Below are 15395 nucleotides of genomic sequence, written 5' to 3'. Positions count from 1 at the left end.
CTGGTTCTCGAATTGAAGAAGGATGAGATGCTCTCTTTTTTATTGCTATTTTCCTTAATTGAGGTGTTGAGGTCATCATTAAAATTTCTCTCATTTTTGTGTTTTTATAGTCATGTGTATTAAGTGAATATGCTTTTCGAACTAGTGTTTTGATACGTACTGCTAATTGTTTGATAGTTTCATTTGGTAATCTGCGAATTTCATTACATAAAACTCTTTGGTGTTGTTTATTTCTTTCAGAGTCAAACATTTTTGAAAATTCTTGTGTGAATCTTTTCCAATCTGATTTTGTTTCTATAGGTAATACTGAAAACCATTTTTGAGCTGCTGCATCTAGGGTTTTTTGTATTAGTGCTGTGCATCTATGTATCCAATTTTGATTTAGTGGCGTGTTAATTGGTTCAGGTCCTATATTTAAAATTAAATTTGCTGTTACTGCATTTAAATTATCTTCTACAGAATATTCAGGATCTGTTCCTGTGAATACCATCAGTGGTTTATTGGATGTTATTGATGATCCACCCATGAGGTACGGATTCATTGTCATCTGTAGTGTAGTGATTCTGCGGCATTTGGCATTTGCAAAAAATTTGAAAGTTGATTTTTCGTTATTTCATGTTGCTGAAGATAATATGGAAGCGGTTTTTCATTTTGCATTTGAGTTGGTTGATAAGAATGCATTGACATTGGGTTTTGTGGTTGTATTGGTTGAAAAGATTGTGTGGTAAATGGGTTTTGTATATATATTTGTTGTGGATTTTGTATATCTGTTGGGTTTTGTGGATAAATTTTATATTTCGAGATGGTTTAGGTTGTCGTGGTCTTTGTGTGCAATATTCTTTAGTATATGGTGCAAAAATATCTGGTTGGTGATAGTCGTCTTCATCAGATGATAAATAGTTTGTATTATATGGTTTATATTGATTATTTTTATTTTGTTGAAAGAATGGGTAATTTTCACTACAATCCTGTGTAGGTTGTGGATTATCTGGAAAATTTACTGAATTGGTCGATGTTTTCGGGAGATTCCAATAATGGGAACATACGTGATTTAAATTTTGTGTTTTTTTCGGGGAGGTTAGTTTGTTCTTAGTTTGTGAGCATAATTATAATTGTGTTCTGCAAAGGTGTTCCTTGTGAATGGTTTTCGTGTTTTTGACGGTATTTCATTGGTCTATACGTTTGATGATCCATATGTGAATATTTTGGAGCAACCGAAGGTTTAACGGTTGATTGTAAGGTTACTTGTGCCAATGAAGTATTTGTATTTCTTGGTGTTGTCAAATTTGGTTGTATTGGTGAAATAATTTGTTGTGTAGTTGTTGTTGTTTGGACGATTTCTTCATTTATGAAGTGTGATGGTGTTTGAATATCTTGTTGTGTAAGATTTTCAGTTCCATTAAGGTTTTCATTATGTATGATGGTCGAATTTAAACTGTTATTTCGCGTATCAGGTGAAAATGTATTATAGTTTAATGGTGTTGCATCAATGGTTAATGGTATTACTTTTACATAATCTCTGTGATAAGATATTGTACTTATTGCTTGACTTGAGATAGATTGTGGGATATTTATAAATGTAGGATGAGACCATTCAGGGTCCCAAACGTAGTCTGATTAATCTGAAAGGGCAGTGTCGTCATTTGTATTTTGAGGTCTGAAGTTTTTTCTTGCTTGTGAAATTAAGTCTAAATTATGTGTGAAATAGTCTACTATAAACCATGCTAAAATTTTTTGTAAATCATGTTTAGTGTGTTGTGAAACATCATCTTTAGTGAAATTTTCCTTAATTATATGTAGAAATTGTGAAAAAAATGCGATTTCATTTCGTACTTTTGTATGTTTGGATGTTTCGGTTGGTGAGATACTTTGAATTTTTGTTTTTTCTATATATTATTGAAAAAACTTCGTTAGTGAATATGGAGTTTGCTCTTTGTGAATTATGGTTTTGTATGCTCTTGATATTTTCTAGGAATACTTTTGAAAATTCTAATTCTATGTCGTCTGTTTGACTTACATATTTGCGATGGGCTGTATTGGGTGTGCTGAATTCTATGGTATATATTCCATATTGTTGTGTTAGATTGCGTATGTCTTTCAAATAATGTTCATTCATTTGTCTTTTGATTTTTACATCTGGGAATTCTGCTTTGCATGGACTGATTCCGGGTTCAATTAAATTTACGAGTAAGTTCTTGCAAAAATCATGTTTGTCCTCTATCATGGAGTGAGTCTATAAGAAAGGGAAAAACTACTTCTTCATCTGGACTTTCGTCACTTTGAGTGTGGCTCATTTTTTCTTTTGATGACTGTTAACATATAATTATCAATATGTCTAATTGGTTGATTCCAATTATACAGGTGTACTGGTTTGTGTTTATGTAGCTTTTTTATTCTTCTTTTTCCTCTTTTTGATGAGTTTGAAGTTGTTTCTGAGTCGGAAAAAAATAATTGATCGTGGATGGAACAATTTTTATCAATTGATTCTTTTAATTTGTAGAGTTCATCTAAACTGCTGGCTTCTGATTCAGAAAATGCGTTTCTATTTTTTGAAAATCTTTTTCGTGTGATTTGTCTTTGTTTGTTTATAATTTTTCTTTTTATTGTTTGTCGTTTTGTTCTTATACATTCAACTGTTTGTGTATGAGGTGTGATTACAAGATCGTATTTTTTGTTATCTATTTCACAGTTGTGTGAAACGATTGTTTGTTTATTTCCTAAATTTTTGAATCACATAAGGTTTAGGATGAGGGATGCAAGAAGTTGTTAGTTATTTCTATTTCCTTAGACTGTTAGTCCTTACAATTTTTTGGTTAGCTTAGCCTGGGTCTTTTTGTTCAGGGTTGGAGAGAAAAGTATATTGATTCCGGAGAATGATTTTTTATTTTCTCGTGGCTAGTCTAAGCTAAGGTGTTAACTTACTTAATCTTACTTAGGGGTAGTGATTGTGTTCAAGGGTTGGAGAATAGTAAATCGATCCACAAGGCTCAGGTATAATTAGAACGCAAGTAGTTCGTTAGATACTATTTTAAACTTACTAAGTCTAAGCTCTATCCTGGGTCTGGTAAGAGGAGGGTTCAAGTGAAGGATGAATAACCGAAGTTCTTCACTGTTTATCTTAATTTGAATGGTAAGTTTTAATTAAAAATTTCTATTAGTCCTGGGTCTTTTGGAAGGGTTGGATAGTGAAACGACGTTTGAGGTCGATAGACACTTGCTAAGTGGGTGGGTAGAACAAAATTGTTCTGTTGATCTAAGGATAGTCCTTGATGATCAGGTTTTAAATTTATTGAGATAGAAAATTTATTAAGATCCAAGGATAAGCCTTGATGATCTGATTTTAAAATTAAGTGAATTTAAGTTTAAAATGATTTAAATTTATTGAATCAAAAGATTTAGTTCTTTAATGATATTAGTGAGCTTATGATTGCTGTTATGTTTAGGTGATGAAGCTGGAACAACAGTATGATTTATGATTACTAACAATTTATTTTTACTAATTTTTATTTTCATTTTTAATACATATTTTTCCAATATGTTTCATATAATACTGCAGGAATTAAGAAAACGATTTGAGATCTAGAATTCATTGCTAATAAGATTCTAAATATAAAAGCTTGTGTTGGCTTTTGCCGTACAATCATAAAATTATATGGTAAGTTTCTACTTTGTCGTATGTCGTCTCTTGTCCGAGGTCTTCTTCCATTTCCGGGTAGTTCTATTATTGTTCGGAATATCGGTTCTGATCTATTGAGTCGTAGAGACATTTCGATTAAATTATTATCGTATAACATTTTGAAAATGTTTTGTCTAATTTCGAATCTATTTTTGGTTAGTTCTAAGGTCTTATTCGAGACTTATGGTCGCACCAGATGAGTTATAACCGAAGTGGTTAACTCATAGAGTAATTTCGGATAGGGTACACTGTCTGCTCATCACGCTATCTTATTTTCGGCCTTATAGATTCGTGCAACTTCTTAGTCTAATACCGATCCTAATCTTACTCTTATACTTACTAGTCTCAGGGTGTTTAACTAGTCTCTGCTAGGCTCAATAGATCTAGGGTATACTGGTTTATTGCGGCTGCTGAAGTTCTCTTGGAGAGGCAACTAATTTCTAAGTTAAATTCAAATCTCTCTGGTGCTGAAATTACAAGTAATTTCAGCACTTACAAATAAGTGGGTTGTTAGTTAGATGGATTATGATTGGTTAATTTTAAATATTTTACAGTGGTAAAATATCCAATTTATCCAATTATAAAATGTAGTTTAGATCAGGTTCCAATGGCATCAAGTTTTATGGTAGCTTCATATTAATGGCACTATTTGATAGGTTTTCAAACTATATGGATTGATTTAAGTTTAGCAAAACTGCAACAAAAAGTAAGAAACTTTTTCAACAAATTTTTTGCGTCGAACGGGTGTTTCTCGCAGCTACCGAATTCGCTCGTGTACTTTTCTTTCCCGAAGCCTCTCAAGGAGCTCTTGTTTAAATTGGAACGGGTACTCATACCAACTGCAATTTTCTCGTCGCATTTTTGTTGCCTGCTCGCCAGTTCACTCGGAACAGATCTTGATTAACCATCCTCCACCTCTGCAATTATCCCCGCCATTGCTTCGACCACTTTTGCTTCCTCAAAATTTAGCTTGTAGTAGTCATTATATAAATTTCTTAAAATTTTAAGTACTGAAAAGCCAAAAGTAGAACTCAATATCTTTGATGCCAGAACAATTTTTTGCTATTTAAAAGTGCAGCAAAAGAAATAGTTATTTTTGGCCAAGGTTAAAGCGACTGCTCAGCAGACAATATATATACACTATAAAACTATATTTATATGCAAATGTAGCAGTGATCGAAGATTTCTGCGCTACTTTGATTCTAGCCGGATATGTTTTCAATGCTTTGCCGTTTCGAGCTAGTAGTTGATGCCTTGATACCCTCTGAGCCGGTGAACAATGGTTTTGTTCTGGCTCTATTGTATGGGTGGCGGCCTTGATGGTTGGTGATCAGCCAACTAATTTCAGAGATTTGTGACCTAAATTATCCAGTTTTTCAGTTTCTATCAAGCAAGTTGACCAAATTCTACCTCAATTCGAATATTTTTTCTACGATCAAAAAATTTTATCTGCGTCTTCGTTTATAATTTTCGTAAGATGAAATTCAAACGAGTGCTTTACCCATGTTAGCAGCACACCACATTATGTATTCGTTACCTAGGGCTACCGGCCTCCAAGTTTAGGCGAAAGTAATCGATTAAAACGGATTATTATGATGAATTTTGGACAATAATAATTATTATAGATATCAAAAGTTGGTGTTTAAAAGATTTATAATTGACTATAATCGTGATATTTTCCAAGAGATTATAATCTCTTATAATCGGTTGTAACTGATTATATTTCTTACAAAAACCCTCAAAATCAATTTTAATCGATTATAATCGATTATAATTTCTTATTTTGCCAAAATCTTTTCAAACCAAAACAATGTTCGAATTATATCTTATGGGTTATTAGTTTTCTGTCAATAATACCAAAATCTCTAAAAGAGAGATCTCTTGAACACTTTGGTTCGTCTGAACACAAAATTTTACCACGAAGCAAAAGTTTCGTAGAGATCCTTTCATAATAGTGGAACTGTTCTCACGATAGATGAAAAACAAATCTTCCGAATCAACCATAAAACTAAATCAACTTGCTGATATTTTGATGGTTAAAAAAGCTTAAAATGTGCATAACAAAACAACTCTAATGGGGAAGAAATGAAAAAAAAAACTTACAAATATAAATTGAATTGAAAACTTTAGAAACTTTTTTCTCATTTTTCATATGAACCAAGGCCTACAGAAAGCATAAAATATAAGCAATTTATATTCAAGTTCGAAGACAAAGTGGAAAAATAGAAAGAATTATAATCAATTACAATCGATTATAATGGACTTTTGTGCAAAACTCACGAATTAAAAACTAGAATAAAAATATTGGATTAAATTTACTTATAAATGGTTATAACTGTATCGAAAAGTAGACAGATAAATAATCGATTATAATCAATTGAAATGGATTATAATTAATTATATATTGATTTCAAAAAAAAGAGATTATAATAGATTTTTAAATGATTTAAATCAATTATTTCTCAATTTTAGTAAGACCGGTACTAAAAATGTAATATAATCAATTACTAACGCTTGAAACTGGATGAGGTTGTTTTCCACTTCTCTCTGCCTTTCATACATGCTTTTTGTAAAGTTGTTTTACATGTTATAATGGCTAAATTTCAGGCTTTGCTTTGCTCGATTATCAGTTTGTTTTTGCATTCATGATCAGGTTATGCTCTGTGCAATGTTTAGATACTGCTTGAGTCTATGTAAAAATTTGTTTGAGACTAAGCTTAAATTGTGTTTGCTGTGATACTCAGACCTTGTTTAAAACAATGCTCAAATATTAGCATGATTGGTTAGCTCTGAGCATAGTCTCGAACAATTTCTAAAAATCACCCCGAGCAAACTTTGAGTTTAGTCTCAAATAAGCTTTTAACATTGTTTTATCAGACTTTGTTATAAACTGTTTCCAGTTTTTTATTGGGAAAATATTCAGACTTTGATTGTGAGTTAATTTGTTTCTGCTTGGGACTAATTTCAGACAATATTTGAGACTTTGCATTTAAACATTCTTTGGGAGTTAATTAAAGTTTTGTGGGGTTCTGATCAAACTTCTTTTTCTCGGACAATATAAGGACGTTGCTTGAGAGTTTGATTAGCAAAATGCATGTTATTGGGAATTTTGCGAACTTACAAACTTTGGGCATCATTTTTTGGGACCATTGTCAGACTTTGTTTGAGACTTTGTTCGGACGCTCAAAATCACAGTCAGACTTTCGTGATTATGTTGTTTAGATTTTTGCTGAGTTTTGGGGCTGTTGTGAGGTTTTAATTCAAATTATCTTTAAAGCTTGATTGAAACCACGTTCTGACTGATGAAACCATGATTAGACTTTTTGGAACTACATTGTTTGCACTTTTGGTGGGAATGTGTTCAGTCTTTGCTTGGTACTATTGTTAAAATTTGTCCAAGACTAAGTTCAGTTTTTGTTTCGCACTATAATTAAAGATTCTTTGAGATTGTTTACAAACTTTTTTTGGTACTATGTTCAGACTACCGCCATCATAATCAAAGCTAAGCTGGAATGTTTTCAGACTTCATTTTGGATTATATTAGGACGTTGCTTGGGAATACACTCAGTACTTAAAAGCAAAAGTTGTATATTCGGAAGCAGTGTCCGAATGTACTCCAAAACAAAGTCTGAACATAGTCTGAACATGATAGCATCTAAATGTAATCTCACACAGTGTCTCACTATAGTCAAAGACATAGTCTAAACATAATCACCTTTCATGTTCCTTATGTATTTCAGGCTGCATAAAGATTTTTGAGTTATCTCGGCTTCTTGCAAAGTGTCAGCATAAAAATCTAATTTCTGAGTTCCCGTTTTTTGCAGCGTTTTTTATTCAAACGGTTTGGCAGACATTTGCTTGTATCATTTCTTTTTTGCTGAAACTTTGCAAATAGTGGTGATAATTCAAAAAAAAATGCTAACAAACCGAAATAAATATTAGTTTGGAACAGCATTTAACAGCGTTTTTTTGTCAATCTTACACAATTGGGCCTGCATTCAGACTTTTTTGGGACACTGACATGAAACTTTTTTGGGAACGAACATGGCTTTTTTTAAAACTTGTATGTATTTCAAGCTGTTTGGAGAATTTTGAGCTATCACTAGTTGCTGCAAAATTTCAGCGAAAGAAAACTACTTTTTCTGATAGCCCGTTTTAGCAGCAATTATTGTCGAACTAATTTTGCAGACTTGCTGTTTGCTTTGTATTGTTTCTGCCCACATTTGGAAAGAAGCGGTAACAACTCATAAAACTCCGAACACCCCGAAATAAATAAAAACCCTAAAAAGCGTAAAGCAGCCTTGTTTGTCCAAGGTTCGCAATCGGGCCTGTATTCAGAATTTGTTTGCGACTGTCTTATATTTTGTTTGAAAACATATATGGCTTCGACAGGAACTTTTATGTATATCAGGTTGCTTGGAGCTATTCGAGTTATCACCCCTTCTTGCAAAACCTAAGCATTAAAAAATTGATTTTTTCTGAATGCCCGTTTTAGGAGCGTTTTTGTCAAAATGGTTTTGAGTCGCAACAAAGCATTCAGATAAAACTTGTTGTTTTGACTATTTTTGAAGAAAAAGATGGAATAATTGTGCTTGGGTGGTTTTGTTTTCAGACGTTTTTTTTTTTACTTTTTTGCCTGCAACTTTTGACCGAAGTTTTTTTAATCATTCGAAATGTATTTTTGTCTTGAGCTCAAATTTTGAAAAGTTATTGGAGTTGAAGGATTGCCAACTTGGCGGAGATTTAATCTGTCTAAGAAGATATTTCAAATGCGAGACATGTTTTTTGTCGATTCGATACTTTGCGAAATTCACAATAAACCATTTGTACCTTACATAGCGTATGGACAGATGATTTTCAAAAAAAAACTGAAAATAAAATTTTGAAATGTTTTTTTTCTAAAGTTCACCAATTATCTTAATATAAACTACTCCATAAAAATTAAAATGCAGTCGGAGCATTCAAGGTTTCGTCCTCATACGAGCAATCTTGTAATACTTTTCATATTATCATGCTGATTACGCGTTAAGATATAAGATAATTTTTCCATTTTTCTATTAATAATTTTATCTATACTCTTCATACTACTTATCGTCAGCTCATTTCGCGGTAATTTTTTTAACGCAATTATAGTAAAGGTGGATGTGCTTCAGATTACCGATACGACAAGCATATATAAAACACGATACTAACGGAAAAGCAGGAAAAGATACCACTTCAAATCATTTCAGCATCCACCCTTTTCCAATTTTGTTCACTTTTCCCTAAAATTCTACAATTTCCGCATTCTTTTCTTCCCATTGTAAGCCAGTCTAAATTTTTTGCAGATTTAAACAAAAAGCCCCAAATCGCTTCAAGCTATACAGAGTTAGTTACGATACCTGCAAAGTTGCCTTTGAAGGTAAATCGATTAGCGCTAAAAGGTCTAGGTGCACATTTTCCGTGACAAACTTGACTCTGGAGCAATCTAAGTAAAAGGCTGCTCAAATCAAGACAAAGCCCTGACTGTTCAGAAGTCCTGCTTTAAGTTGCTTCAGACGTTCATGGCAAAAAAGTATATCTTTTCAAATAAATATATGGACTATTGTAGCGACAGTTAAGACTAATGGTCTCCAGTTAAAAAGCGATAACCTCAAGCAAGGAAACAATGTCGCATATTTATTACTTTCAAATTCTGATTTAAATTATCCGGACAAAAAACGTTAGAAAATCAAATTAATATTGTGCAGTTTATTTTGCCTGCTCTGTCTCCTTGTTTTACCTCAAAAACTAATCATTTTTGGCTTTTCGAGTCAACCAAATTTTATGGCTAAGCAACCGGGTCAATTGGTGACGAAAATGTAGCCCAAAAGAAATTAAGAAGGGCATAATCTTCTAAAAAGGTATAGATGCATTTTTTTCGTTTGATAGCTAAAAACTGTCATTTTTACCAGATAAAGCACCAATTCGAATTGAGTTTCTTTTTAGCCCGACAAAAATTAAGTGTTCAATCTCAAAAGAAAATGCGCAAACTGTTCAGAAATAAAAACGACTTCAAAAAATTGATGAAATTTTACAAAAAAAGAGCTTGAATTTTTTTGATATTTTTTTAATTGATCTCCCTACACCTTAATGATTAAAAAATTGTGATAAATTTGGCTCAGAATAAAGTGATAAAAAGACTGATCGTGTCATGACAAATCACTGAATGTTCCGATTGCCCTTTTTGTCGTTAGAAGAATTTTTGCTAGAAAAAATGCAGTAGGTTTCAAGAACTACTATTGCTACATTTTCTCGCCTAAGTGAAAAACCAAACAATTTATTGTGTGTAGTAACGAATTCGTAGAAAAAAATAGGGATTTAGTTTGCCATTTACGCTTCAATAGAACAAAACACTGAAACAGATCGCGCTTTCATCATCTCCTTTTGTCGTCGAAGTAGTCCCAATCTCAAACCCTCATAATTTTGCAAAAAACGACCACATGTGAAATTTATTTTTAAATTTAAGCTCAGGACAACAATATTTTCTAGTTGATTTAAACTACTTGATCAAAACGCTTGGTTAAAATTCCAATTTTGACGGTATGTACAAACCATAACAAGACTGCTCGTATCAGGGCGAAGCATTCAGGCTGCTCGTATCAGGGCGAAGCCCTGAATGTTCTGACTGCCATTTAAGGTCTATGGAGCAGTACTAACATGAAATAATTAAATGTAGAAAAAAAAATCATATTTTTTAAAAATTTCAGAAACATCCCCCCACAAAATTTCAGAAACACGCCATATTAAGTACAAGGTGATAGATTTTGCGCCTATTAACATATCAATTATGGCATATAGGTTTTTTTGAACCAATTTGGAACAATTTCAAAGACGGATTAAATCTCCGCTTACGCGTTAATAGCGCGAAACATCGCGCGTTAATTGTCACAAATTGGTCAAAATGACCAAAATGGAAAATTTTAAACCCCCACAATTTTTAAGCCCCCACTGGTGAAATACTCTTTCAAATTTAAGCTCAGGACAACAATAGCTTTCGAATGATATTAAAAAAAACCAGTCAAAAACGGCTAGTTAAAAAGTCGAAATTAGTCTGAAGAAAAAAAAGCCACCCCGAGCACAAATATTCCGTTACTTTCGTATCGAAAGTCGGAACAAAAACCACCCCAGGAAGGTCGGATCAGTTAAACAAAGTAGTCTGCCTCACTTCAAATTGGAAAGCTTTGGTAGCCGGACAATTTTGCCATTTATGTTTTGCAACGATTTATATCGTGCTTTAACTATCCTAAATTGACGAAAAGATGAAATTTTTTTTATCCCTATAACTTCGCGAAAAAATACTTTTTGATGAAATTTATTTTCGAGTTTGAGCGCAAGACGTTACTACGTTTCAGCTGGTATAAAATCTGCTAGTTGTTCCGACTTTCGATACGAAAGTAACAGAATATTTGTGCTCGAGGTGGGTTTTTTTTTCTTCAGACAAATTTCGACTTTTTAACTAGCCATTTTTGACAAAAATTTTTATATCATTCGAAAGGTATTGTTTTCTTGAGCTTGAATTTGAAAAGATATTTTACCTGTGATCATTTTTCGTAAAGTTATGAGGGTTTAAAGTTTGCCATTTTGACCAATTTGGGACAATTAACGCGCGATATTTTTCGCGCTATTAACGCGTAAGCGGAGAGTTAATCCGTCTTAGAAATCGTTCCAAATTGGTTAAAAGAAGCTTATTTGCCATAAATGGTTTGTCACAAGGAGCGAAAACAATCCTATTGTACTTTATATGGCGTGTGGGGGATGATTTTCATAAAAAATTTCAAATTTTAGAAGAAAACAATTTTTCATTTTGTTTTATTTCATTGAATTTTTTTAATGTTATTACTGCTTCATAAACCTTAAAAGGCAGCCGGAACTTTCAGGGCTTCGCCCTGATGCGAGCAGTCTTGTTCATATTAGCATATAGCAACAAGAAATGAGGGGGGGGGGGGCGACCGCCCCTCCCCCGGCACGCTACTGCCGATTAGGCATATTAAGAAAAAAGCTACAAGATGCAGCAAGTAGCAAGTCTTGTTAGAGTTTGATAGCCAAAAATTAACTACAGAAGCAACCCTGAGCACAAATATTCTGTTACTTTCTTTGAAAGTCGGAACAATTAATCATATGTAACTGTAGAGGGCGTTTGCATAAGCAAATTGGCCTCTGTTGCATTAAAAAAATTGGAAGGCGGACAATTGCGATCAACAATTTTAGTTAACGTCAAGTTTTAGTTAATATAACTAGAAATAGAAATTGATTTTGAAACTGAAATTATTTTACTATGATGTAGCATCCACACATCCGATTTACTGCCAAATTAGGGTCGCATTTTCTCAGTATTTCAATGTTGTTTCAGTAAAAAAAGGTTTCAATCTTTTCTGTTCAAATTTCTTTTGAAGTGCACGTTTGTATAATCAGTTGACTTTGTAATAAGCGTGTGTTAATAATTTAAAGTTTAAAACATAAACAAAAAAAACACAAATCTTAACTACTTAACATGACTGCTCGTATCAGGACAAAGCCATGAAGCTATTGACTGTACTTTTAGGTTACCGAACCCGAGTCGAGGTAAAACCAGGAAGCACAATGGAGTTCAACGAATTGTGCGTAGTAGAATAGGATGTTAAGGTCACAAGAGCTTACTTGTGAAAAAAAATTCTAGCAAAAATTTTAGCTACTTGCTAAGTTGAAAAATATCTTCTGACAATTATTTTGTAGTTAGTCGTGCGCGAGAGTTCGTGAACAATACTTCTATTCTTTTTTCAGATTAGCTTGATTTTTCTGCATAGTACTCTACATTCTTTAATTTTCATGTGATTTCCACTTATTCGACAGTTTTGTCCAGTATCATAGTTTATTTCTACTATTTGTGAAATTCAGTGATAGGTTTGCTAACTGATTTTGTTAATTTCCAAAAAAGTTTTACCTCAATCGAATCCCAATTGTCGTTGGGTACCGTTGTAAGAGTGATTTTGTCTACCATAGTTTAATATTTGAATTTTAATTCATAGGTGATATCAGGAAATAAACCATTGATGGAATAGAGTTTTGCTCAAATTATTTTAGTCATTTTGCTTGTTACAAATATTGGGTCGATGAGTACGTTCGTTCAATGTTAATTTGGTAGAATGTGTCTTTTTTTTAACTAGTTGATGATTATGAATATAATAAATTTTTCTCTATCAAGATGATGAACCTTGATTGTACTTTCAATCTTTACAAGTTAGTAGTTGTGAAAATCAAAGTAGAAAAAAATATACATTATAGTTATACTCAGAGTGTTATTCAGCCCAAATATCAGCACGAAAATTCAAATGAAGAGCATATCTTCAAATTTTGTTTCCGTTTTTTTTGTTTGCTAGTCGAGAAGTCTGATTATAATCTGTAAGTATCTGTACAAATTAAGTATACAAAAAATGGACACAAACTTATTAAAATCTCTTTTCTCTTACTCAAAGTCTGCATAAAAATGAAACCAAAAAAGCTGACACTTATGGATTTATTTCGAATTAAAATTGATTGAAATTGATTTTTAAGCTAAATTTTTGCATCAAACTAAGTCGATTTTAAATCGATGCAAATCAAAGTTGTGAAGTTCTTTGCCATATAATCTGTATAAAATCGATTTCAATTCATTTCGGCCCGCCGATGGAGTCTTTCTTTTTAAACAAGTATTCCGTACATTTTTGAGGATTTTGTAAAAATAGGTTGATCTAACCTGATAGACTGAATGTTGATTTTGGGTGTAGTGGGCTACTTTTATCTGTATCAAAGGTGGTGGGGCGACTTAACCCGGACTTAAGTTATCCATAAACTTGTGAAAAGTTTGAAAAAGTTAGCTTCCTTTTTATGGTGTTGGTGTTTTTGTTGTATCAAGTGAAGCTGTTCCTGTTGACGCATGGTGTATTTACCAGGCTTGATTTTTCTATGGGCTTAGATTTTGACACCCCTTTTAGGTTTTCTTGATGTTCTTGTTAGAGGGTTAAATGGGTTAGTTCTCTCTTCGTATGAAGCTGCAGTTAAATCAAAAAAATTAGCTGATTTAATATTCCTTCCAGGTCAATTTATGTCATCATTTACTGTATCTGTTACTGTATAATGTATTTGTGTTCGGCTGTTATGTCTTGACGCTAATTTTTGTTTAAAAAGTATATTTGGTACGTGTCTTGTTTTGGTTTACGAAATGTTTTTGCGGCGTGTTTGCGGCGGTTGAAATTTTGTTGGTTATTTTTTGCGAGGTTCGGAGGTTTCGAACCTAATATATTCAGACTTTCAATAAATGATACATGATATTTGTTTTTTACTTTATCTTAGCTATTTGTATGGTGTAACCTGTTCTTAATTTTAGAAATCAGGTGATCTTAAGTATCTATAGTCTGATTATCACGAATGTGATTGATGCTATTTCCAATAAAGTTTTGCTTGTTTGAGTTGTTTTAAGAAAACGATCTCATTTATAAAGAGTTTTTTATTATGTCGGTACAAAGCGTATTAACTGAGTATCAATGATTTTTCTTAACCTGGCAAAACATAAAAGGAAAACAGAAGGCAGTAATTACCATGATCAAAAATTAAACCAAAAAGTGTTTTACGAAGAAAAAAATGCCTACGGTTATGACGACCGCTGTTCAAAAACATTCTAAAAGTGATATCGAAACATTTTTTTTTAAATATCAGATTCTTTAGAAGGCTGGTTGTACTGAGAGCATTGAAACGAATAATCAGCGTTGTCGTTTTTTTTAAACGATGGTTATTTTGTGTTTTGAGTGTGACTTTTTGATTGATGTGAACGTTTATTAAGTTTTTGGATGACCTTATTATAAAAAGTGCAAGAATTATTGTGTTTTCGGCTACTGTCGAGATTGTCATACCGTGGCTCTTTTCCACTTCCCCACATTTAATTTCAAATTTTTTTGAACAGTTTTTTTTTGTTGTCATGATGCAATGAACAAACTAACAATTGTGAACAGATTTTATTTTCCTGCTTTGATAATTTTATTTTGAAACGGTTTTTCCCCAATTTGTCTAGTTTTGTGCTAAGCAATTCGTTTATTGTTCCGACTTTCGAAAAAACGAAGAAAATGACTGAAGAATTGTGCTCGTGGATTTTTTCTCCAGACAAATTTCAACTTTTAACAAAAAATTTTCCAACTAAAGCAGGTACTGAACTCAAATTTATAAAAAAATTTAATTCACCTGTGATCAATTTTTCTAAAGTTATGGGGGTTGAAAAGTTGCAAATTTGACCAGTTTGGGACAATTTGACGCGCGATATTTTTGTACTAATAAAAAACTGCTCCTCCAAATTGAATTGAGGGGTGCAATTTGGTCTATTTAATGCTTTGAAATATGCGCAACTGATCACTGTGCGCGAAACATATCTTGTGGGTAATAAAGATTTAAAAAAAAAAACATTTAAATTTTTTCCATTTTTTTAATGAAAAATTCATCACATTTAAAAAAAAACCCAATATAGCAGATTTCTGGCTGAAAAAACAGCCTGCACTTTTGTATAGTATCTTAATTGCAATTTTTTTTCTACTGATATCTGTTTTATTTGATTGTTCTTTTTGTGCCATATTTTAGTTGTCTTATTACTTCAATTGTTTATCTTCAGGATGTATACGCAACTATAAATATGATTTTGATCAGAAATTTTTACTATGGTAAAGTCAATTCGATTTCGCTTAATCGACATATTGTG

General features: G+C 32.5%; 3 protein-coding genes across 7 annotated transcripts in view; 2 read left to right on the top strand and 1 right to left on the bottom strand.

Annotated features, from left to right (window-relative positions):
- LOC134854909 (dynein intermediate chain 2, ciliary-like) overlaps positions 1-15395 on the top strand; it is a 512182-nt gene that overhangs the window by 27025 nt on the left and 469762 nt on the right. The gene's annotated exons all lie outside the window — the stretch shown is intronic.
- The window catches only part of LOC134854908 (protein arginine N-methyltransferase 5-like), a 568964-nt gene that overhangs the window by 187040 nt on the left and 366529 nt on the right, over positions 1-15395 (bottom strand). The gene's annotated exons all lie outside the window — the stretch shown is intronic.
- The window catches only part of LOC134854725 (sodium/hydrogen exchanger 9B2-like), a 45034-nt gene continuing 38574 nt past the window's right edge, over positions 8936-15395 (top strand). The window contains exon 1 of the mRNA XM_063871081.1: positions 8936-9077. The gene's annotated coding sequence lies outside the window, so the exon portion shown is untranslated. The remainder of the gene's footprint in view (positions 9078-15395) is intronic.

The sequence above is a fragment of the Symsagittifera roscoffensis genome, chromosome 9, assembly GCF_963678635.1.
Source record: "Symsagittifera roscoffensis chromosome 9, txSymRosc1.1, whole genome shotgun sequence".
Taxonomy (NCBI): Eukaryota; Metazoa; Xenacoelomorpha; order Acoela; family Convolutidae; genus Symsagittifera; species Symsagittifera roscoffensis.
Note: the sequence above shows the minus strand (reverse complement) of the source record. Positions and strands in the feature narration are given on the sequence as shown.